The sequence below is a fragment of the Arachis hypogaea genome, chromosome 12 (genome assembly GCF_003086295.3).
Source record: "Arachis hypogaea cultivar Tifrunner chromosome 12, arahy.Tifrunner.gnm2.J5K5, whole genome shotgun sequence".
NCBI classification, from domain to species: Eukaryota; Viridiplantae; Streptophyta; class Magnoliopsida; order Fabales; family Fabaceae; genus Arachis; species Arachis hypogaea.
The window spans coordinates 101,508,662-101,532,078 of record NC_092047.1 but is presented as its reverse complement, the minus strand read 5'-3'; positions in this window follow the sequence as shown (position 1 = coordinate 101,532,078).

Below are 23,417 nucleotides of genomic sequence, written 5' to 3'. Positions count from 1 at the left end.
TATAAAATAATTATACGTCAATTTCTACCTAAATTAATATAAATAAATAGTTAATTAATATAAATAAATAGTTATTCTTTTTCTATAATATATATAAGAATTAAACATGTATATAATAAATGAGTTAGTTTAATCTTTAAATTCTAAAAGGAAAAACTACCATTTATACCTATGAATTTATGAACTTTAATAAAAGTATCCATAGAAGACAGAAAGTGATTTTGTGCTCATGAAAGGTTGAGTCCGTCTATTGATAGTATACATTATTAATTCATTTGCTCCATTAACTTAAAGACCAATATGACACGTTAAATGCTTACCTACTTTTGATTTTTATTTTTTTAAGAACGTTCTAAGTGAATATAGGAAAGGGAGAGAGAAAAGTTAGAGGTCACTCCGCACCATTTCATCTTCTTCCTCACCACTCTTATGCATGCCCTAGCAGAGAGAGACGTGAACCACCTACTGGACTCCAACAAAACTGATCTGAAAAATTGAAGGCGGCCACTCCAAAATCTACAATCATGGTCCGGTAGTGATCCTTTCGTGGCGTGGGTGTGTCAAGATGATTGGAAGACAGTCATCACTTCCACAATGAGAGGTAAGCCACCTTCCTATATTGCTAGTGTCCAATTTTTCATTTTAGTTAACAATTTTTCCTTTCACGGAACTCTTTCACCATGAAATTGTTAACTGAAGTTAGAGCTTTTCGTTTCACTGATCGTATAGAGTATGTCACTGTGGGGGTTGTGTTTCAGTTTAAAAAAAATTTGAAAAAATAATAGGTGTATTTTTATGGTTTGTTCATTTTTTGATATTTTATTCATGTCTTCTTAATTTGGAAAACAAATGGGTGATGGGTAATATTATAAACTGATAATGTTTATTGATGATTTATTCACTTTTTGATGATTGAAGACAAATCCAGGGAGTACAGTAAAGATACTTAGGTTTCGTGACTATTTTACTGAGATATTGAAGACAAATTCAGGGAGTACAGTAAAGATACATACTTCTCCTGCTTGGGTTGGAGAGTTTCTTATTTAAGAAAGTTTATATTTGTCTAAATGCATGCAAGAGAGGTTTCATTGAAGATTGTCGACCTTTTATAGGACTAGATGACATATTTCTAAGAGGATACTACGGAGGCCAGCTATTTACTGCTATTGGAGCCGATGCAAATAATCATATCATCTCAATAGCATATGCAATTGTTGAGTCAGAAAATAAGAATAATTGAAAATGGTTCTTGTCCTACAAGATGATGACAGTGACCATGTAGCAAATGGCTTTAACCTGATGTCGGACATGCAAAAGGTAAAAATGGTTGATTATGTTGTTTTCATTCCAAATTGTTTTTATTTAGTAATTGATTAAAACTTAGTAAAGTTAATTGTTTATTTTTATTCAGTACTCTTAGTTATTTAGCTACTTTAATTGATCTAATTTTTATTTAGTATGGTTAATTGTTTGTTTTTATTCAATACTCTTAAGTCATTTAGCTATTTTAATTGATCTGATTTTCATTTATAAATTTTAATTGATTTCAGAACTAAATTTTAGTCTTATTTTCATTTAGTAAGGTTAATTGTTTATTTTTATTCAATACTCTTATTCATTTAGCTATTTTAATTGATCTGATTTTTATTTAGCAACTTTAATTGATTTCATTTAGTACTCTGGTCATAACAGAAGAGAATGTGACAAGAAGAAAAAAATTATGACTAGCGGAGAAGCTGCAGCAGGTAGCGGTAGTTAGCATCAGGGTGCAACAGCAATAACTGAAGGTATGACTGTTGATGATCTTGATGAGGATGCTGCCAGAGAGCAAGAGATGTATTGGGAAGAGACTTTAGAGGCTGCAGATGCTAAGCATTAGCTTTAAATTCATCTAATATAAGTTTTTTTTTTTATCAAGGACTCACTGTAAGGACTCACTGCAGATGGCCAATACCTGAATTTCGCCCACCAATCCAGGAACATCTTCAAGTGGCAACAACAATAGGATTCTAGTGGCAGCAGCAACTCCACACCCAACAAATAGGATTTTCTAGTTTGACTTTGTTTTTTTTTATCAAAGACTCACTGTAATGAGAGCTTTCAAACTCTGATACTATGGTTTTTTTTTTGTAACTTACGCCTATTGCTTATATTGCACTACCTGATGCTTTCATGTTTATGGTTTGTATTAGTACTTTTAGGTAATTTGGATTTGCTACTTTCACATCAAACTCGTAGACTTGTTTTGAAACTTTTGTTAACAAATGCTTATGTTAAAATTATTTCAAAGTTTATTATAGCATATGGAATGAACGCCTTTTATTTAGTTCTATTTTCAGGTCACATTTTTATTATTTAGGCTGCGTTTGTTTACAAAGATAGGATACTGAAACAGGGATACAGAGACACAAAGACATAAAATCGTGTTTGGCAAAGAAGACATTGACAGAGATATTGTGTCCAGTGACATTGAATTTAGTATATTTTATGTCCATCCTGATAGGAAGGACACAAAGACACTAACGAGGGACACAACTTATTTTTCATTTTTTGTTATTATTCTTGTTAATTTTTCATAATTATACTTTTTATTATTATATTTTTTTTCTCAAATTTTTTGAATGAAAAAAAAGAATAAATTATATTTTCATAATTTGTTCTATTTTATTACCAAATAGAATCTAGGAACACTAAATTCTGTGTCTCTATCCTTTATGTCTTATTTTTAATGTCTTGTCTTATCCTGTTCTCAAAAATAAACGTAGCTAGCCTTAGTGTACAATACCAGATTTTCGGGTAAATTTGTGAATTCATGACATTTATACGTCTTGTTTTGTCAAATTTGTGTTATATCCAATGTCACAGATATCAAATATATTAACAATCATGGGCATTAATGTCAGATTGTTGTCTTATAGCCAAGTAAGCACTTAACGTGCCATGTTGGTCTTTAAGTTAACGGAGCAAACAAGTTAATAACATCTGAATACTATCGACAGACGGACCCAACCTTTCATGGGTACAAAGTCACTTTCCGTCTTCTACGAATATTTTTATTAGTATTCATAAAATTCATAGGTATAAATGGTAGTTTTTTTTTTTTCATTTCTAAAACGACTTAACTAAGTTTTTTTTAATATATCTCTTGCTAGTATTTCAACAGTATAGTATTTGTTTGAATAGTTAAATACTAAATTTATTTGTCTTAATTAATATCTATTAATTTTTATTTAACTAAAATTTATAAATTAATTTTAGATATTATATATATTAAACACAACTATTAGCAATCCACATAAGTAGCTTTTAGTTTTTTATATTAGATTTAATTAATCTATCAAAATATTAGTATCAATAATTTTACTAAGTTTTTAATTAAATTTTTATTTTTTTAATAAAATTTTTATATTATTTGTAATTAAATTTTTAAATATTAAAATTAACATAATGTTCTAAAAAAAAATCACAATTCCTATATGAGAATACCTCTTTTTTTTCTTAAATTCTAAGACAACTCTCAATATTCTCTCGCACTCACTCGAACAACAGCAACAACAACTCTTCCTCTTCTTCTTTCCTCGCAGCAGCCATCGCACTCGCCACCACATCAACAATCATTACTCGTTTCTGCATAGCGTCTCATTCTACCGCCCATGATCTCTTACCACCTAAGAACCCTAATCTTCATCTTCTCCCTCCTCCGATGGGTGGGTTGAACAAGATCTTCTGAGTATTTTGAGCAGTGGTGCGGAATTTACAACCATAAACTAACTGGCAAGTGTATCGGGTCGGACCAAGTAATACTTCAGGTGAGTGAGGATCGATCCCACGAGGACTGATGGATCAAGCAACAGTGATTGAGTGATTGGCTTAGTCAGACAAACAGAAAATGGTGTTTTAGAGTTCAAAAGCATTAAACAGTAAATCAGAGAATCAGAATAGCAAGCAATAAATTGATGTAAATAATATGGGAGAAACAGTTAAGGCTTCAGAGTTATCCATTTTTCGGGTTGACTTTTCTTACTAACTATTTTAATCATGCAAGATTTAATTCATGGCAAATTATATGTGACTAAACCCTAATTCCTTAGACCTTTTCAGTCTCCTCTAACTCTCATCAACCGCTAGTTCCTTGGTCACTTAATTCCAATTAGAGGGTGAAGCTCAATTCTAGTTTATATGCTACAAAAGCCCTAATTACTCAAATATAAGAGAATTATATGTCACGTATCCCGTTAAGTCCAGATAATTAGAAGTTTAAGAGAAATTGTTTTCAAGCTGTTGTTCAAGTAAAGAGCTTTTCCAAGTTATACAAGAACTCAATTAGAACAAGGGTCATACTTCCATTCCACCCAAATTCATAAGACAAAGAACGAAAATAATTCTTGAAATATAAATCAGTACATGAATTAAAATAGAAAAATAATAGTATCAATCCATACAATAGACAGAACTCCTAACCTTAACAGTGGAGGTTTAGTTGCTCATGGTTTAGAGAGAAAACTAGGATTCTGAAAAACTGTAAATTGCGGAATGAGGTAGAAGAGAAGAGAAGAGCCCGAAAGGCTGATTCTTTTCCCTTTTATATCTAATCCTAATTAATGTAAAATATATTTCCTAAACTAAATAATATCTTTTCCTAATTATAAATAAAATCAGATTTTAAATCGAAGGATTTGTGCAGCCTTTAATTTGTAGGACGAATTGGGGACCACTCTTGCACTAAAGGTTGGCGCCAAACTTGGAAGGGTCCAAGTTTGGCATGGAAGTGGCCGAGAGTCTTCCTTTGCTTCTTGGCTTGTGGCACTAAACTTGATATGATCCAAGTTTGGTGTGGAGTTGCACGCACACACTTCCCTTGGAGACTTCATGCTGGCGCCGAACTTGAGGTGCTGCAAGTTTGGCGTGGAGGTCACGCATTGCCTTCCTTGGAGTTTCTTGATGTTGGCACCGAACTTGAGTGAACTCAAGTTCGGCATGGAGATGGCAGTGTGCTCCCTTAAGCTTTCTTGTTGTGGCTCCAAACTTGAAAGGATCCAATTTTGGCGTGGATGAAGCAATGATGACTATAGGGCTTGTAAAGCTTCCTGGTGCCAAACTTGGAGAGTCCAAGTTTAGCTTCAAGCCTTTATTCTGCTGTAGCTTCGTCTCTTCTTGAAAACTCTGTCAAATTCGTTCAGAATACAACCTAAAATAAACAGAATTGTACACAATTCAAAGTAGCATTCATAGTAGCTAAAATGTATTAAATCTTGATCAAACATAGCAATTCAAGTGCTAATTCACTAGGAAAAGATAGAGAAGATGCTCACACATCACAACACCAAACTTGAATCGTTGCTTGTCCTCAAGTAACCAAAATTAGTACATGCTTAAGATGTGAATTTGCATGAGAGGTGAGAGTTCAGTTATGTTCATGTCTCTTCTTAAAGTGGGGTTTAGCTAATGTAATTCTGAATAGTTTTGGCATCTCACTCTCCTTTGAATCAGAGGAATGTCACTGTCATTCGGAATTAGAATCCGGATCATATTATGAATTTTCTGATCTTTATACTTCAGTTAAATCCTTGAACACAGCAGATATCCTCTAATTCTCAAGTAATTGGTGCTTTGCACCTTGAGCCTAGCCATGACTTTAAATGCTCTGTCTCAATGGTTGATTGACACAAGAATACCACAAGCACTTGACTGGGGAACTCTCTTGAAGTTCTGATTTTTCTTTCAGCTACTCCCAGACAGTGGTGCTTAAAGCCTTTGGCATACTCTGCTAAATGCATTTGGTCTCGACTCTAAATATTCTGTCTCAAGAATTGCTTGACACAAGAATACCACAAGCATATGACTAGGAAAACAACTCTTTGAGCTTTTAATCATGTCTGACGTCCCTAGTTAGTGATGCTCAGAGCCTTGGACCTTGCTTTTTATTTTTTCTTTGCTGTTTCTTTTTGCTTCAAGGATTAACTTTCACTAACTTTAGAAAATTCATAATAGTTCTCTAAATTCCTATTCCTTATACATCAACATTTCTTGATTCAAATTTAAACATGTACGGTTCATGTCATGCATTCAGAATCACAGAAAACACCACCACACTTGATTAAATGAGACTACTTTCTTTTATAAACTCTCTTACGCATGCATTACATCTTTTTCTTCTTTCTTTTCTTTTGATTTCAAGTTTAGTGAGCAATACATGAGACACTCTTTCAGAATAAAATCAAATAACAAAACAAGCAGTAAATTAAACTAGAACATAGAAATTGAAATAGCAACTGATCATGCAATAACAAAAATAGCAGAAAACAGGAACCTAATCATAAAAATAGCAAAATAATAAGGAAAATGAAAAGGAACTGAGCCACTTCAATCTCCTTGGTGGGGATCTCTCTCCTCAGGCTGTGCTCTGTAAGGTCCTCTCAGACGGCTATGATCCTGTCTCAGCTGAGAGATCTCCTGCCGCTGAAGGTTCTGATCAGCTCTCATCTCATCAAGGGTGGTACAGAGATGCTCTCAATAGCTGTTCTATGTGGCTCTCATCTCTTCTACAGACGCCATGTACTGCTACCAGTGGCTGTCATTACAGACCCTCATTTGCTCCATGGAGGATGCAAGCTACTGCCAGTATTCTAGAGGAGGAAAGTAGTGTCTCTGAGGCAGTGGTTGCTCCTCTTCAGCTTCTTCTTCAACCTGTTCAACTCTTGGAAGTCTCTGATAGTCTCTTACCAGTTCCATAGTCTTATTTGTGATGGGCTTCTCGACTAGGATAGGGAAATCATTCTCTATCTTCACCCTAGCGGCCTCACCGAGGCAGAAGATGAGATGTAGGAAGCCCAACCTGGCATTCTCCTTAGTGTTGGTGGCTACATGGTAAATTTTTTTAGCAATAACGTCCTCCACCTCTACTGGCTCTCCCAACAGAATGCAGTGAATCATGATGGCTTGGTCTACAGTACACTCAGACCGGTTGCTTGTAGGCATGATAGATTAGCAAATAAAATGGTGCATCCCCTAGCCAAAGGCGTCAGGTCACCGACTCTGATATGGCCCGGCTTCCCCTTTGCCCCCAATTTCCACTAGGCATCTGGAATGCAAATGCCAGCGACTACTTGCTCCAGTCGCTAATCTCTATTCGCCCTCTCACTGTAGGAATGAAGTGGGGGCATGGTTTGTGGTAACTGGAGAGTCTGCTGGATAATCTCTGGGCTGAAGTCAATGACTCTTCCTCTTACAAAGCTTCTATGGTTCCTTTCATTGACTCCAGACACATCCTTGTAAGTAATTCATAGGTTCCCATAAAATTCTTGAACCATTAATTGACCCATCTGTGTGTGCGGATTGCACAGAAATTGCCATCCTCTTCTCTGAATCTCATGCTGAATTCTCGGATATTCATTCGGTTGGATATTAAACTGCACTTCCGGCAGAACCGACCTCTTACTAGTAGCATCATAAAAGTGCTCTTCATGCAGTTTAGAGCAGAATCTTCTTGAATCATGAGAACTGGTGGCCGGTTCTTTTCCTTTTCTCTTTTTGAAAGGTTGGGTGGTCTTTGGTGCCATGGAGATAAACAGAATAAACCAGCAGAGCGACAATACCAAACTTAGAACGGTTGCTCGTCCTCGAGCAAAATAAAGAAATACAAAGGGGAAGAAGAAGGAAAAGCGGAAATTGAAATAGAAAATAAAACAGAAGATAAAAAAAATTAATGCTAAAAGTTCTATTTTTTATTTTTTTTGTAACAGAAATACAGAAAGCAAAAAAAAAAGAAGAAAGGAAAAAAGAAGTAGGCAGGAGGGAAAGAGGTTGTGGTTAAGAGGATGGGGAAATTAAAGAGTGGTTGATGTGAGGCTTTAAGAGAGAATGAGGGGGAATTGTGTTGTGTGATTCGGTCAAAAGGGGAGGGGGGAGGAGGTAGTGGACAAACGTGTAGTCTAAGAGAAGGGGGTTGGAGAGAGGGGTTGGGGTATTGGGTTGAAGACACTTGTGTGGGGATGGATGTATGTGAGGATGGAATAGGAGTGGCAGTGTTGTGGTGATCGGAAGAAGGAAAGAATGAATGGGATATGTGGTGGGTGTGCTGAAGGGGAATGGGGTGCTATTTATAGGGAGTAGAGGAGGGATGTTGGGGTTCACGGGTAAGGGTAGGGGGGATGAATAACTTGGGAAGGAGCGAGATGAGGGTTGCAGGTGCTGGGGCTCAAGGGGGGGGGGGCATGGGCTTGGAAGGAGGAATATTGATGCGAGTAGAAATTGGCGAATTAAAAATTATTAAATTATATACGTTGCAAGTATAGTTCTTAACTCGCCAGAAATCCGCTTATCAATTTAGAAAGGTGTCACAGAAATTTAAAATTAAAATACTGGGAGTATGAATCTCAGGTCGTCTCCCAACGAGTTGCAGAAAAGTGTGCTATTTTATTAATCAGATATTTTCAAAAAGGTTTGAGTTGAGTAAACAGGAAATTAAATTGGAGAATTTGAATAATATAAATAAAAGCCTTGACTGGGAGTTGATTAGTTGGAATCCCTATTATTGTTGGAATACTCTCGAGATTAATTGATAATTAAAGGTTGTCCTGTTTAGTTATCCTTTACTAGGTAAGGGAAAGTCAAACAAGTTGGAATGCTACGTCTGTTCACAAGTTGCAACCCACTTAATTAAAAGGGATTGGTGTTAGTGACTAGAGGGCAATCTAACAGTAAACCCAATTACAATCTTTCTTTCAATCCTTCCAACTCAAGGGTTCCTTTCAATCAACTCCCCATCAAGTTAGGGAACTACTCGCTCATTGTGAATGTAAAATTCATAACATGTGAAAGGAAATTAAAGAAAAATATTGTAAATAAAAATCAAAATAATCAATTAAAAATAAAAGTAATCCTTGTATTAAATAATCCTAAAAATATTCCAATGGTAAAACTAAACAAAGCAAAGGATATGGAAGAATAAGAACCAAGTAAAGAAAACGAACTAGAATGACGAAGTCTTGATGAGGTAATAACTCTTCTCAGTATCCCAATGCAAAAAGTAAGAGAAAAATAAAATCCTAAGAACTATTAATGCCTAGAGAGAAAAACCTAGAGGAGGAGTAAAAACTAGATCTAAAACTAAAACTGTGTAGAATGAATGTTCTCTTTGGTTTCTGCATGTTCTCTGGCTCTAGTCTGCTGTTCTGGGCCAAAAACTGGGTCAAAATAGGGTCCAAAATCGACCCTAGCGAATTCTGCAAATTATGCAGATCGCACACGTCACGCGATCGCGTCATCCATGCGGACGCGTCATTCGCGTTTTTCCTTGCCACGCGTTCACGTCGTCCACGCCTCCGCATCGCTTGTGCTTTTCCAATCCGCGCGGTCGCGTGAGCCATGCGGCCGCGTCACTTCTCGCTGGTTATCTCCTCAATTTCTTGTGTTTCTTCCATTTTTGCTAGCTTCCTTTCCAATCTCCAACTCATTCATGCCCTATAAAGCCTGAAACGCTTAACACACAGATCACGGCATCGAATGGAATAAAGGAGAATAAAAATGCATAATTAAAAGTCTCTAGGAAGCAGTTTTCAATCATGTAATAATTTCAGGAAGGAAATATAAATGTATGCTAAATTAATGAATAAGTGGGTAAGGATCATGATAAAATCACACAATTAAACACAATATAAACCATAAAATAGTGGTTTATCAACCTCCCCACACTTAAACATTAGTATGTCTTCATGCTTAATTGAAGGAGATAAAACAAATAAGTATGAACATGTAGAAACTCATGCAATGCAATGCAATCCTATATATATGAATGCAACTATATGATTCTTGCCCACTTGATCAAAAGTAAATAAGATCTTCAAAACAATTACAAATCAAATTCCACTAATTCTATCATTATACAGTAAGACAGATAAAAGTGCAAGAAGATAGCTCATGAAAGTAGGGAACATAGAAATTCAAGCATTGAACCCTCACTGATGATGTATGTACGCTCTAATCTCTCTAGTGTATAGGATAATCACTCTATCCTTCTCTAATCATGCTCTCTAACTTTTGTTCTTCTCCTAACCAATCAACAACAGTTAATATACCAATGCAAATATTATGAGGTCTTTTCAAGGTTGTAATGGGGCCAAGGTAAGAGTAGGGATACATATATGGTTAAGTGAGCTTATAAATTGAATCTTTAATTAACCCAAGCTTTAACCCAACCTATATATATTTAATGTAACCTTAGAATTCATACCTAGCTACCCAGAATTCCCTTTTGCATTCCATACTTCATGTATCAACTTTTTATTTTAATTTTATCATATGTGCATTGATCTTTGAATTCTTAATTCAGCATTGGGATAATTTTGTCCCCTTATTTATTTATTGATTTTTTTTAAATATAGACTTAAAAATAAACATAGCTCATCAATGCACATAGATTTTTAATTCTTATAGTTTCACATGAGTAGGTATCCAAATTCCCATTATATTATCATGACACATTCCCTTAATAACTTTTGTTCCCACAATTTTCCATACTTAACTAGCACACACAATTCTATCTTAAGCTGACCAAAGATTCAATTTGGGATATACAATTGTTTTTCCGCTTAAGGCTAGTAATGTGGTGAAATATAGAACAAATGGGATTTAAAGGCTCAAAGTAGTTGACAAAGGTAATTGAAAAGGGTAGGCTTAATTTGGATAAGTGAGTTTAAACAAATAATGGCATCAATCATATGCAAGCATACAAAAATAATAAATATTAGACATATAGGATGAAACAAAATATAGATTACAATCATAGAGAAGTAAACACACAAGAATAAAATAATTATGGTTAAATAATGTAACCATGCATAAAGGCTCAAATCTTCACAGGTTGTGTGTTCTTTAGCTCAAAAATCATGTTCTAAATACAGCTTCAAGCAGATTTATCATAAATTTTTTTTAATTAAAATTAGTGAAATTTTGTTCTAAAGATAGAGTCTTAGAAGAAACTTATTGTCTTTTCAATCAAGTAGAACATGCATGCAACTAACCTATTACTATGCAATTTATCCTATTCTATAAAAGAAAGAAAATCTAACTAAAATCCTAATTTATTGGTGCTAGGGAAGAGAAATTACCTCTGGAAGTCAGGTACTGACCGACCTCCCCACACTTAAGGCTTTGCACTGTCCTCGGTGCCATCTGTCAGGAATAGGGGTGGGCTGGTAGCAGTATCTCCACAGTCGGGACCATCATGGCTCCCTGTGCTGGTAAAAGAAGTGGATTCTGGGGTGTCTGAGTCTCTGCAATCTCCTCTAAGTAGCTCCCTGAGGTGTTTGAATCGGCGGTTGTTACGGCGCTCTCTTAACTTCGCTTTCTTTTCTTGCTGATCCAACCTTTCGATTATTTGCTGGAGCAGTTCGTCTGTTGTAGGTGCTTGTGGTGTTGAAGAAGAAATATCTTCAACCAGTGCAGTAGGAAGGCTTGTAGTGGCTGCTGGAAGTCTGAGGTATTTCCCGTTACGGATATACTGATCATCCCGTGGAAGCATGGCTTTGGTGTCCCCAGCTCTGTAGGAGACTCCGACTGCTGAGATAGATCTGAGACCAAGGCGGGAAAAGGTAAGTTGCCCGCAATTTGTACGTGTCCCATGGCATTCCGGATATGTCTTGGTAGATTCAGAGGTTGGTCTGTAAGGATGCACCATAGTAGAATGGCCATGTCCGCAGTGAAGGAGGACTCGTGAGTGCTCGGAAAGACATAATGGGACATGATCTGTGCCCATACGCGAGCCTCCAAGGTAAGTGCTGAAGCCGATATTCCCTTAGGGCGGGTACGATGGTATCCGTAGATCCAACGGCTGCCAGGTAATGCAATAACTCTGAGAACGGCGTCCCAGTCAAATTGGTACTTCTGGCGCTTGAGTGCGGCTTCTTGAAAGGCGTCCATTCCTTCTGGAATAGGGGGAAGACCCAGAGCTTGTTGAATGGCCTCTTCTGTAATAGGGACTTGCTTCTGACGGACATAGACAGACTGCAGGGTTGGCAGGTAGAAGTTAGAGTAGAACTCGACTACCCAAGAAATATTGACCTGCCTTGGCTGTCTCTGTAGGAAACTCCATTGTCTTCGTTCAATTTGCGGCTCAACAAAGGTAGCAATATTGAGCGGGAGGATAAGAAGGTATTCGTTGTTATAGCTCCTTTCTGCCAAGATAGGGAACATATGCTCACAGTAGCGATTGGGAAATCGCGCAGTGTCCTTTGCTGGAAAGGCTTTCTCCTTTTCATAAACCTTTATGATCCTCTTGACTCCTTTTGTTGAGGGCTTGACTGCAGTTGAAGAAGGCTCTGCCACTAGTGCTCTTTTAGTTCCTCTTCTTGCTAGGGTTTGGGAGTAGCTTTCTCTTTTCCTTTCTTGGTGGCCATCCTGAAAAAGGGAAGAGAAAGTAAATTAAATTCAAAGAGATATAGCAAGGAAGAGAATGGAAAAGGTGGTGATGGATGCACATTAAGAGGGAACTGACGTTAACACACGCTCATGAGTACATGTGAAAAGTCATCAATGGAAAAGAGCTGGTGCATATGATGACAAGTGAATGCAAGGTGTTTATTGGCATGTCGGCAAAGGGCATGAGTAGCATAGATCAAGCATCACTTTGTAACAAACCATCACGTTTGTATTGACAATTAAATTCAATTAATACAATAGTAAAAGGAATTTGTGAAAAGCAAGCATTGAATATTAGAGTAAAGTAATGTAGAAAAGTGCATAATGCCATATGGGCTTTTTCACAAACACATAGCATGCATGGTAAATAAGGTATAGAAAGTATTAAGGTGAACATGCAAGCAACCCTTTAAAGAAAATAATATATAATTGTCAAACAATTTGCAACAATCCACAAGCATATAATGAGAAATAAAGATTCAAATAAATTTCCAACACCATGTAAAAAGGAAAAGAAGAAGAAAGAAAATATGGATAATGAAAAGAAAAAGAAAAGAAAAGAAAATAACATATAAAATAAGAAGAATGATCAAAAAAGGAAGGAGGGAAGAAGAAAATAAAACCTTGTTAATGGAGGTGAGAGAGAGAGAGAGAGTGAAAGGTGAGATAGAAGGAAGAAGGGAGAAGGAAGAAATAAGGAGGGAAAAGAAAAATTAGGATTTGGGAAAGAGAAAGATAAGATATTTTGGCAATTTAGGTTGAGCTGTGCAGCACAAGCGACGCGGCCGCGTGGGGCACGCGTTCGCGTGATTGCACTTTAGTTCAGTTGACGTGGTCGCGTCGGTCACGCGGTCGCGTGACCCATGTTGTGCTTCTGGTGCGAGTGCAGCCTCGCGCCTGCACAACTCTCTATTTGAATTTATATATTTGCCAAATTTGGGGTGACGCGATCGCGTGGGGCATGCGATCGCGTGAGTGGGCTTCAGAAGGGAATGACACGGACGCGTGAGCCATGCGTCCGCGTGGGTAGAATTGTGCGTTCAGCACCAATCCAGCACCACTCTCGCACAATAATTCGTTGTGCACCCTTTTTACGTCGAAAATCAGGGCACGCGGCCGCGTGGGTCACGCGGTCGCGTGGGAGGCCATTATTCCCATGTGACACGGACGCGTCAGCGACGCGGTCGCGTGGGACGATTTGTGCCACTGGCACACCTCCAGCCACGCTCCAGCGTGACTCTCTGTTCGTTTTTTATTTTCTCCCCTCTCCTTGCGACGCGGACGCGTCACTGATGCGGTTGCGTCGCATGGCATTTTTTTTTAAAAAGAAATAAAAGTATGTAAATGCAGATGCACAAAAGTACTGATAAAGAGAAGAATTATTGAATAGGAAAAACTATAAATAAAGAAAAGAATGATCATACCATGGTGGGTTGTCTCCCACCTAGCACTTTGCTTTAACGTCCGTAAGTTGGGTGCTCCACTAGCTCAATCTTCTGCTATGTGGGGATCTTCCAAGAGGAAGATCTCAAGTTCCTTGTTTTTCTGCATCTTCTCGCCATGGTATAGCTTCAGACGTTGTCCATTAACTTTGATAAGTTCAGAGCTTGAAGGATGGCTTAGGTGATAAACTCCGTACGGTTCGGCCTTCTCTACTCTGTATGGACCTTCCCATCTTGATCTCAACTTGCCTGGCATGAGCCTCAGTCGAGATTTGTAAAGGAGGACTAAATCCCCAGGTTGGAACTCTTTTCTCTTGATGTGCTGATCATGTATAGCCTTCATCTTCTCCTTGTATATTCTTGAGTTCTCATAAGCTTCTAGGCGATGGTTTTCCAGTTCTTGCAGTTGCAACTTCCTTTCAGCTCCGGCTTTCTCAATTCCCATGTTGCACTCCTTGACTGCCCAAAAGGCTTTGTGCTCTACTTCAACTGGGAGATGACAAGCTTTTCCATAAACTAAGTGGAAAGGACTCATCCCAATGGGTGTTTTGTATGCTGTTCTATATGCCCAGAGTGCATCTTGTAGCCTGGTGCTCCAGTCTTTTCTATGAGGTTTGACTATTTTTTGTAAGATACGCTTTATCTCTCTGTTTGACACCTCAGCTTGCCCATTGGTCTGAGGATGGTATGCTGTTGCAACCTTATGAATTATCCCATGCTTCTTCATTAATCCCGTTAGTCTCCTGTTACAAAAATGGGTGCCTTGATCGCTCACGATTGCTCGTGGTGATCCAAAGCGACAAATAATATGGTTTCTCACAAAGAAAACAACAGTGTTAGCATCATCAGTGCGGGTAGGAATTGCTTCCACCCATTTGGAAACATAATCCACAACTAACAATATATAAAAGTAACCATTAGAATTTGGAAATGGACCCATGAAGTCAATGCCCCAAACATCAAAAATCTCACAGAAAAGCATAATTTGTTGAGGAATTTCATCCCTCCTGGATATATTACTAAATTTTTGGCATGGGAGACAAGATTTACAAAACTCAGCAGCGTCTCTAAAAAGAGTAGGCCACCAGAATCCACAGTCTAAGATCTTTCTAGCTGTTCTTTGAGGGCCAAAATGTCCTCCACTCTCAGATGAGTGACAGGCCTCTAAAATAGACTGGAATTCTGATTGAGACACACAATGTCTAATTACCTGATCAGCGCCACATCTCCATAAATATGGGTCATCCCATATATAATATTTAGACTCACTTTTCAGCTTGTCTTTTTGATGCATAGAAAAGTGTGGAGGAAATGTGCGGCTAACTAGATAGTTAGCTACAGGTGCGTACCAATGGACTACCTCAGATACTGCTTGCAGGTTATCAAATGGAAAATTATCATCTATAGGAGTAGAATCATCCTTAATGTGCTCAAGGCGACTCAAGTGGTCTCCCACTAAATTCTGGTTACCACTCCTATCCTTTATTTCTAAATAAAATTCTTGTAATAGCAGTCTCCAACGTATAAGCCTTGGTTTGGACTCCTTTTTAGCTAATAGATACTTTAAAGCTACATGGTCCGAATACACTACTACTCTAGTACCAAGTAAATAAGCTCATAATTTATCCAGAGCAAAAACAATAGCAAGAAGCTCTTTCTCAGTAGTAGTATAATTGGACTGGGCAGTGTCTAAAGTCTTAGACGCATAAGCAATAACAAAAGGATCCTTACCTTCATGCTGAGCCAGCGCTGCTCCTACTGCATGGTTGGAAGCATCGCACATGATTTCAAATTGTTGGCTCCAGTCTGGTCCTCTCACAATTGGAGCTTGAGTCAGGGCGGTCTTCAGCTTATCAAACGCTTGTTTGCAATCCTCACTGAACTCGAACTCAATATCTTTCTACAGTAATCTGGATAAGGGAAGTGCTACCTTACTAAAGTCCTTAATGAATCTCCTGTAAAAACCTGCATGGCCAAGGAACGAACGGACCTCCCTCATAGAGGAGGGGTAAGGTAAACTAGAAATAACATTCACCTTTGTTGGGTCTACAGAAATGCCATTATTAGAAACCACATGTCGTAGTACAATCCCTTGTTTTACCATAAAATGACATTTTTCAAAATTTAATATAAGGTTTGTATTAACACATCTATCTAATACTCTAGATAATCCATCTAAGCAAAGTCTAAAAGAATCACCATAAACGCTAAAATCGTCCATAAAAACCTCCATACAGTCCTCAATAAGATCAGAGAAAATACTCATCATGCACCTTTGGAAAGTAGCTAGTGCATTGCACAAGCCAAAGGGCATTCTGTTGTAAGCATAAGTCCCAAAAAGACATGTAAAAGTGGTCTTTTCCTAATCCTCAGGAGCTATATGAATCTGGAAATAACCTGTGTAACCATCTAAAAAGCAATAATGTGATTTACCTGACAGGCGATCCAGCATTTGATCAATGAATGGAATTGGGTAGTGATCCTTATGGGTGGCTTGGTTGAGACGCCTGTAATCAATGCAGTCTCTCCAAGCATTATGAACTCTAGTTGCTATGAGCTCTCTATGCTCATTCTTCACTGTAGTGACTCCAGACTTCTTGGGCACCACTTGTACTGGGCTAACCCATTCACTATCTGAAATGGGATAGATGATACCTGCTTCCAATAGTCTGGTCACTTCCTTTTTGACAACTTCCAAGATAGTGGGATTCAATCTTCTTTGGGGTTGACGGACAGGTCTTGCTCCCTCTTCTAAAAATATTTTGTGCTCACATACTTGAGGGTTGATGCCTACTATGTCTGCCAAACTCCACCCAATTGCCTTCTTGTGCCTCCTCAGTACATCAAGTAACTGCTCTTCTTGTTGAGAAGTGAGTTTCCTTGCAATGATAACTGGAAACTTCTGCTCATCTTCAAGATAAGCATATTTGAGATGTGGAGGAAGGGGTTTCAACTCTAATTTCTGATTATGGGCAGATTCTGGATTGTCTGGAGCTTGTGAAAATGTCGAAGTGCCCTCATTGTCAGTCAAGAGGGTCCCCACACTTGGACCTTGTCCAGTGTGCCTCTCTTCTAACTCTTCCTTGTGAACTTCAGCTACAATTTCATCTATGACATCACATTGGAAGATAGAATGATCTTCTGGAGGATTTTTAATGACTCCATTCAGATTGAAGATTACTATGCGGCCATCTATTTCAAAAGAGTATGTTCTTGAAAAAGCATCCAATTTGAATTTTGATATCTTTAGGAATGGTCTTCCAAGTAGGATTGATGATGGCTTATCTGAGTCATTATGGGGCATCTCCAAGATATAAAAATCAGTGGGAAATGTAAGTCCTTTAATGTTCACTAAAACATCTTCAGCAACTCCAGCCACTGTAATAATGCTTTTATCTGCTAACACAAAACGAGCTGCCGACCTTTTTAAGGGAGGGAGCCTCAAAATATCATATATAGACAAAGGCATTATACTAACACATGCTCCTAAATCACATATGCAATCATAAATTACTACACCACCAATAGTACAACTAACTATACAAGGACCTGGGTCACTACACTTTTCAGGTAATCCTCCCATTAAAGCAGATATGGAACTACCTAAAGGAATAGTTTCTAATTCATTAATTTTGTCTTTATGTATACATAAATCTTTTAGAAACTTTGCATATTTAGGCACCTGTTGAGTAACATCAAAAAGAGGAACACTTACCTCAACCTTTTTGAATATTTCTACCATTTTGGGATCGGGTTCCAGCTGCTTCCTGTGCTTCCTTGAAAGTTGTGGAAATGGAATGGGAGTGGTGTTTTCTGCAGTGTCTACGCCTTTTGGTGCTTCCTCCTGTGGTTTGGCTTCTTCTTTTTCAGCTATGTCCTGTATGTCCTCTTCCTCTTCAACATCTTCTATTTCTACTACCTCTTCAGCTGAGGCGTGTTCTGGTAGGCTTGGCTCCTCCTGATTCCTCTCCTGCAGTGTGGTTCCGGACCTTAGGGTGATGGCATTAATGCCTCCCTTTGGATTGGGTAATGGTTGAGAGGGGATTCCAGTGGAGCTTGAAGGTTGGTTACTGGAATTTTGCATTGATCCAATATGTGAAACAAGAGCTTGCAAAGTAGAGGTCAGACCATTCAGAGATGCATTAATGTTATTCATAATGTTATTTTCCATGGCCTGTTGTCTTCGCTCAATAGATTGTAGTAGCTCTTCATTAGGAGATGAAGAGGGATGAGTAAATTGAGAGGTCTGCTGTTGGGTATTCTGTGGTCCTTGGGATTGCCTCAGGTGAGGTGCTCTGTAAGGTTGATTCTGCTGCCTGTTGTTGTTATTATTCCACCTCTGATTTTCCTGATTATCTCTGCCTCCTCTGTTATTGTTGTCCCTCCAATTCTGGTTAGAATTGTCCTGCCATCCATGGTTATGATTTCCACCTTGATTGTACCCTTGGTTGGGGCGGTCATAGAAGTTATGAGTGGATGCCACCATGTTGTCTTCCTGTTGGAGTTGCGGGCATTCATCAGTATAATGGCTATAATCAGCACAGACTCCGCAAACTCTCTGTGGGACTAACTGTTGGCTTTGCTATGGTGGAGGAGGTTGAGCTTGCTGAACTTGTTGTTGATTCAATTGCATCTGCTTCAGTAAGTTGGTCATTTCACAGATACTCTGAGCTAGAGCAGCAGTCTTTGCTAGAGGATACTTCTGCAACGGCTTTTGAACGGCCTTGTTTCTGCCTGTGGTTCCTAGTAGATTCAGCTAAGTTGCTTATCAATTGCCATGCCTCATCAGTGGTCTTGTACTTCTTCATAGACCCATTGCTAGCACTTTCCAATGTGGTCTTATCTTGGGGCCTCATGCCCTGTGTGATATAGCTGAGTAACACTATCTTGTCAATCCTGTGGTGGGGGCATGCTTCCAGAAGATTATTGAAGCGCTCCCAGTATTCAAAGAGAGTCTCGTTGTCATCCTGAACAATCGTAAAAATGTCTTTCCTCAGTTTATCAGTAACTTCAGATGGAAAGAATTTTTCCAAAAATTCTTTTCTGAGTGTATCCCAGTTGGATACATTTGCTAAGGGTTGAGTGTAGTACCACTCTCTTGCTTTTCCCTCAAGAGAAAACGGGAAAGCTTTCAGCAAAATTGAAGTTTCATCTGCACCATCATGTCTGACAGTAGAACAGGCTGCTTGAAAATCTCTCAGGTGCTTGATAGGCTCTTGAGCAGGTAAGCCATGAAACTTGGGCATCAAATTGAGCAGTGCGGTCTTTATTTCAAAATCTGTAGCCACCGCTAGGTGATACGCTTGAAACGGTTGCATTGTAAAGTCAGGGGCTCCTTCCTCCTGGATGGTAACTCTCCTAGCTGCCATGTCTCCTGCACGTAAATCAACCAAATCAGTAGAGCGGGGGCTGGTTTCTTCCTCAACTGACCTTTCAGATTCACCCTCAGAGAGGACTAACCGACGCTTAGCTCGCCTTATTCGTGAAATAGTCCTTTCAATTTCAGGATCGAATAATGGCAAGTTTGGATCAGGAAGTGAACGCGTCATTTGACGAAAGAAACATGCAGCTCATAGTAACAAAAATAAAATAAAATGCAAATAAATAAATTTTAATTAATAACTTTAGCACTCTATTGCAACTCCCCGGTAACGACGCCAAAAATTGATGCGGGCAGAAATTGGCGAATTAAAAATTATTAAATTATATACGTTGCAAGTATAGTTCTTAACTCGCCAGAAATCCGCTTATCAATTTAGAAAGGTGTCACAGAAATTTAAAATTAAAATACTGGGAGTATGAATCCCAGGTTGTCTCCCAACGAGTTGCAGAAAAGTGTGCTATTTTATTAATCAGATGTTTTCAAAAAGGTTTGAGTTGAGTAAATAGAAAATTAAATTGGAGAATTTGAATAATGTAAATAAAAGCCTTGACTAGGAGTTGATTAGTTGGAATACTCTCGAGATTAATTGATAATTAAAGGTTGTCCTGTTTAGTTATCCTTTACTAGGTAAGGGAAAGTCAAACAAGTTGGAATGCTACGTCTGTTCACAAGTTGCAACCCACTTAATTAAAAGGAATTGGTGTTAGTGACTAGAGGGCAATCCAACAGTAAACCCAATTACAATCTTTCTTTCAATCCTTCCAACTCAAGGGTTCCTTTCAATCAACTCCCCATCAAGTTAGGGAACTACTCGCTCATTGTGAATGTAAAATTCATAACATGTGAAAGGGAATTAAAGAAAAACATTGTAAAGAAAAATCAAAATAATCAATTAAAAATAAAAGTAATCCTTGTATTAAATAATCCTAAAAATATTCCAATGGTAAAACTAAACAAAGCAGAGGATATGGAAGAATAAGAACCAAGTAAAGAAAACGAACTAGAATGACGAAGTCTTGATGAGGTAATAACTCTTCTCAGTATCCCAATGCAAAAAGTAAGAGAAAAATAAAATCCTAAGAACTATTAATGCCTAGAGAGAAAAACCTAGAGGAGGAGTAAAAACTAGATCTAAAACTAAAACTGTGTAGAATTAATGTTTTCTTTGGTTTCTGCGTGTTCTCTGGCTCTAGTCTGCTGTTCTGGGCCGAAAACTGGGTCAAAATAGGGTCCAAAATTGCCCCCAGTGAATTCTGCAGATTATGCAGATCGCGCACGTCACGCGATCGCGTCATCCATGCGGACGCGTCATTCGCGTTTTTCCTTGCCACGCGTTCGCGTCGTCCACGCCTCCGCGTCGCTTGTGCTTTTCCAATCCGCGCGGTCGCGTGAGCCATACGGCCGCGTCACTTCTCGCTGGTTATCTCCTCAATTTCTTGTGTTCCTTCCATTTTTGCTAGCTTCCTTTCCAATCTCCAACTCATTCATGCCCTATAAAGCTTGAAACGCTTAACACACAGATCACGGCATCGAATGGAATAAAGGAGAATAAAAATGCATAATTAAAAGTCTCTAGGAAGCAGTTTTCAATCATGTAATAATTTCAGGAAGGAAATATAAATGCTTACTAAATTATTGAATGAGTGGGTAAGGATCATGATAAAACCACACAATTAAACACAATATAAACCATAAAATAGTGGTTTATCAAATATATTGGGAAGGAAGGAGAATCTTTGCAGGTGTTGCTGGTCACGAGTGCAAGGATAGGAATGTTGGAAAAAGAACAAAACGGTGTTTGTAGGAATATATGGGGGGTGGAAAAAAAGGGAACGATTAATCAGAGGGATGCATGTGATATGGTTGGTGATTTGTGGAGATTTGGCAAAAATTTAGGAATAACGAATTAGCTGGCGCCAAACTTGGGGATAGTGGCGTTCGGTGTCGTGAATTACGCATTGGATATCTCATCTCCATGCCAAACTTGAGGAAGCTCAAGTTTGGCACCAATCCCTACCTTTTTTTTATTTCTCACGCCAAACGCCAGGGGAGCCAAGTTCGGCATCACCCTGGCAGAGCGTAGTCCCTCTTTTGTACACCAATCCCACGCCAGTTCAAGTTTGGCGTCAACTCTTCCTCAATTGCACGCTGTTACGTTGTTCTCCACGCCAAACTTGGAATTTTTCAAGTTCGGCGTGGACCTTCCAGAGCCTCTCCCAAGTTTGGCATCACACAGTCCGCAGCATGCACCTCCAAGGTGGTCAAAAAATTTTCTAAGTGTCTGGGGTCTTGTTCGAAAAATTCTGCATGATCAAAACACACGTAAAACAAAGGAAAAACAGCAAAAACTCAATAAAAATCAAATAAATAATAAAACCAACGCAACGGAGAATAAACTAAGGATAAGAAGTTCTCAGGTTGCCTCCCGACAAGCGCTTCTTTAACGTCACTAGCTTGACGGTCAATCTTGCTAATTCAGCAGATGAATGGATCGTTGGCGATCAATCTCGCCTCCAAGATAGTGCTTCAACCTCTGACCATTAATTGTGAATTTTCTGTCAGAATTCTCTTCTTGAATTTCTACATGACCATATGGTGAAGCTCTGGTAACTACAAACGGTCCTGACCACGGGGATTTCAGCTTCCCAGGAAAGAGTTTGAGCCTTGAATTATATAAAAGCACTCTTTGACCTGGCTCAAAGACTCTAATGGCAATCTTCTTGTCATGCCATATCTTAGTTCTCTCCTTATAGGCTTGGTATTCTCATAAGCTGCATACCTGAATTCATCAAGCTCATTCAACTAAAGCATTCTCTTAATTCCTACAGCCTGAGCATCAAGATTCAGATACTTGATTTCCCAGTAAGCTTTATGCTCCAACTCAACTGGCAAGTGACAGGCTTTACCATAGACCAGCTGATAAGGGGACATGTCAATAGGAGTCTTGTAAGCTGTTTGGTAAGCCCAGAGAGCATCATCAAGCTTCCTAGACCAGTCCTTTCTTGAGACACTGACGGTCTTTTCTAGAATCCTCTTGAGTTCCCTGTTGGAAACCTCAACCTGTCCACTTGTCTGAGGGTGATAGGGGGTTGCCACTTTATGATGGACTCCATATCTCTGCAGAAGTGAGTCCAGCTGTCTATTACAGAAGTGACTTCCACCATCACTAATGAGTGTCCTTAGGACACTAAACCGGCTGAAAATATATCTCTGAAGAAAGCTCATCACCACTTTGGCATTATTGATGGGTAGAGCCACAGCTTCCACCCACTTGGACATATAATCAACTACCACTAGAATATAGTTGTTGGAATATGAGGGTGGAAAAGGTCCCATGAAATCAATACCCCACACATCAAACAACTCAACCTCAAGAATCCCCTGCTGTGGCATCTCATGGTTGGCAGGGAGATTCTTAGCTCTTTCACACCTGTCACAGTGCTTCACAAATTCTCTTGAATCTCTGAAGAGAGTCGGCCAGTAAAAACCGCTCTGAAGGACCTTTGTAGCTGTCCTTTCACCACCAAAGTGGCCTCCATAATCTGATCCATGACAGTGCCAAATAATCTGCTGTGTCTCCTCATCTGGAACACATTTCCAGATTATACCATCTGAGCATCTTCTAAAAAGGTATGGTTCCTCCCAAAAGTAGTACTTTGCATCAGTCAGTAGCTTCTTCACATGTTGTCTATTGTACTCTTTTGGAATAAAATCCATGGCCTTGTAATTTGCAACGTCTGTAAACCATGGAGCCTGCTGAATGAGGAACAGTTGCTCATCCAGAAATGTCTCAATCACAGCTGTGGGTGGTTGTACTCCTTCTTCAGGCTCTATTCTGGAAAGGTGATCAGCTACTTGATTTTCTGACCCTTTCCTGTCTCTTATCTCAATATCAAACTCCTGAAGGAGTAACACCCATCTGATTAATCTTGGTTTAGAATCCTATTTGGTTAGAAGGTACTTCAAAGCAGCATGATCAGTATAAACAATAACCTTAGAACTAATTAAATAGGACCTAAACTTATCAACAGCATACACAATAGCTAATAATTCTTTTTCTGTAGTTGTGTAATTCTTTTGAGCATCATTTAACACACGCCTAGCATAGTAAATGACATGTATAAGCTTGTCATGCCTCTGTCCTAAAACAACTCCTATAGCAAAATCACTAGCAT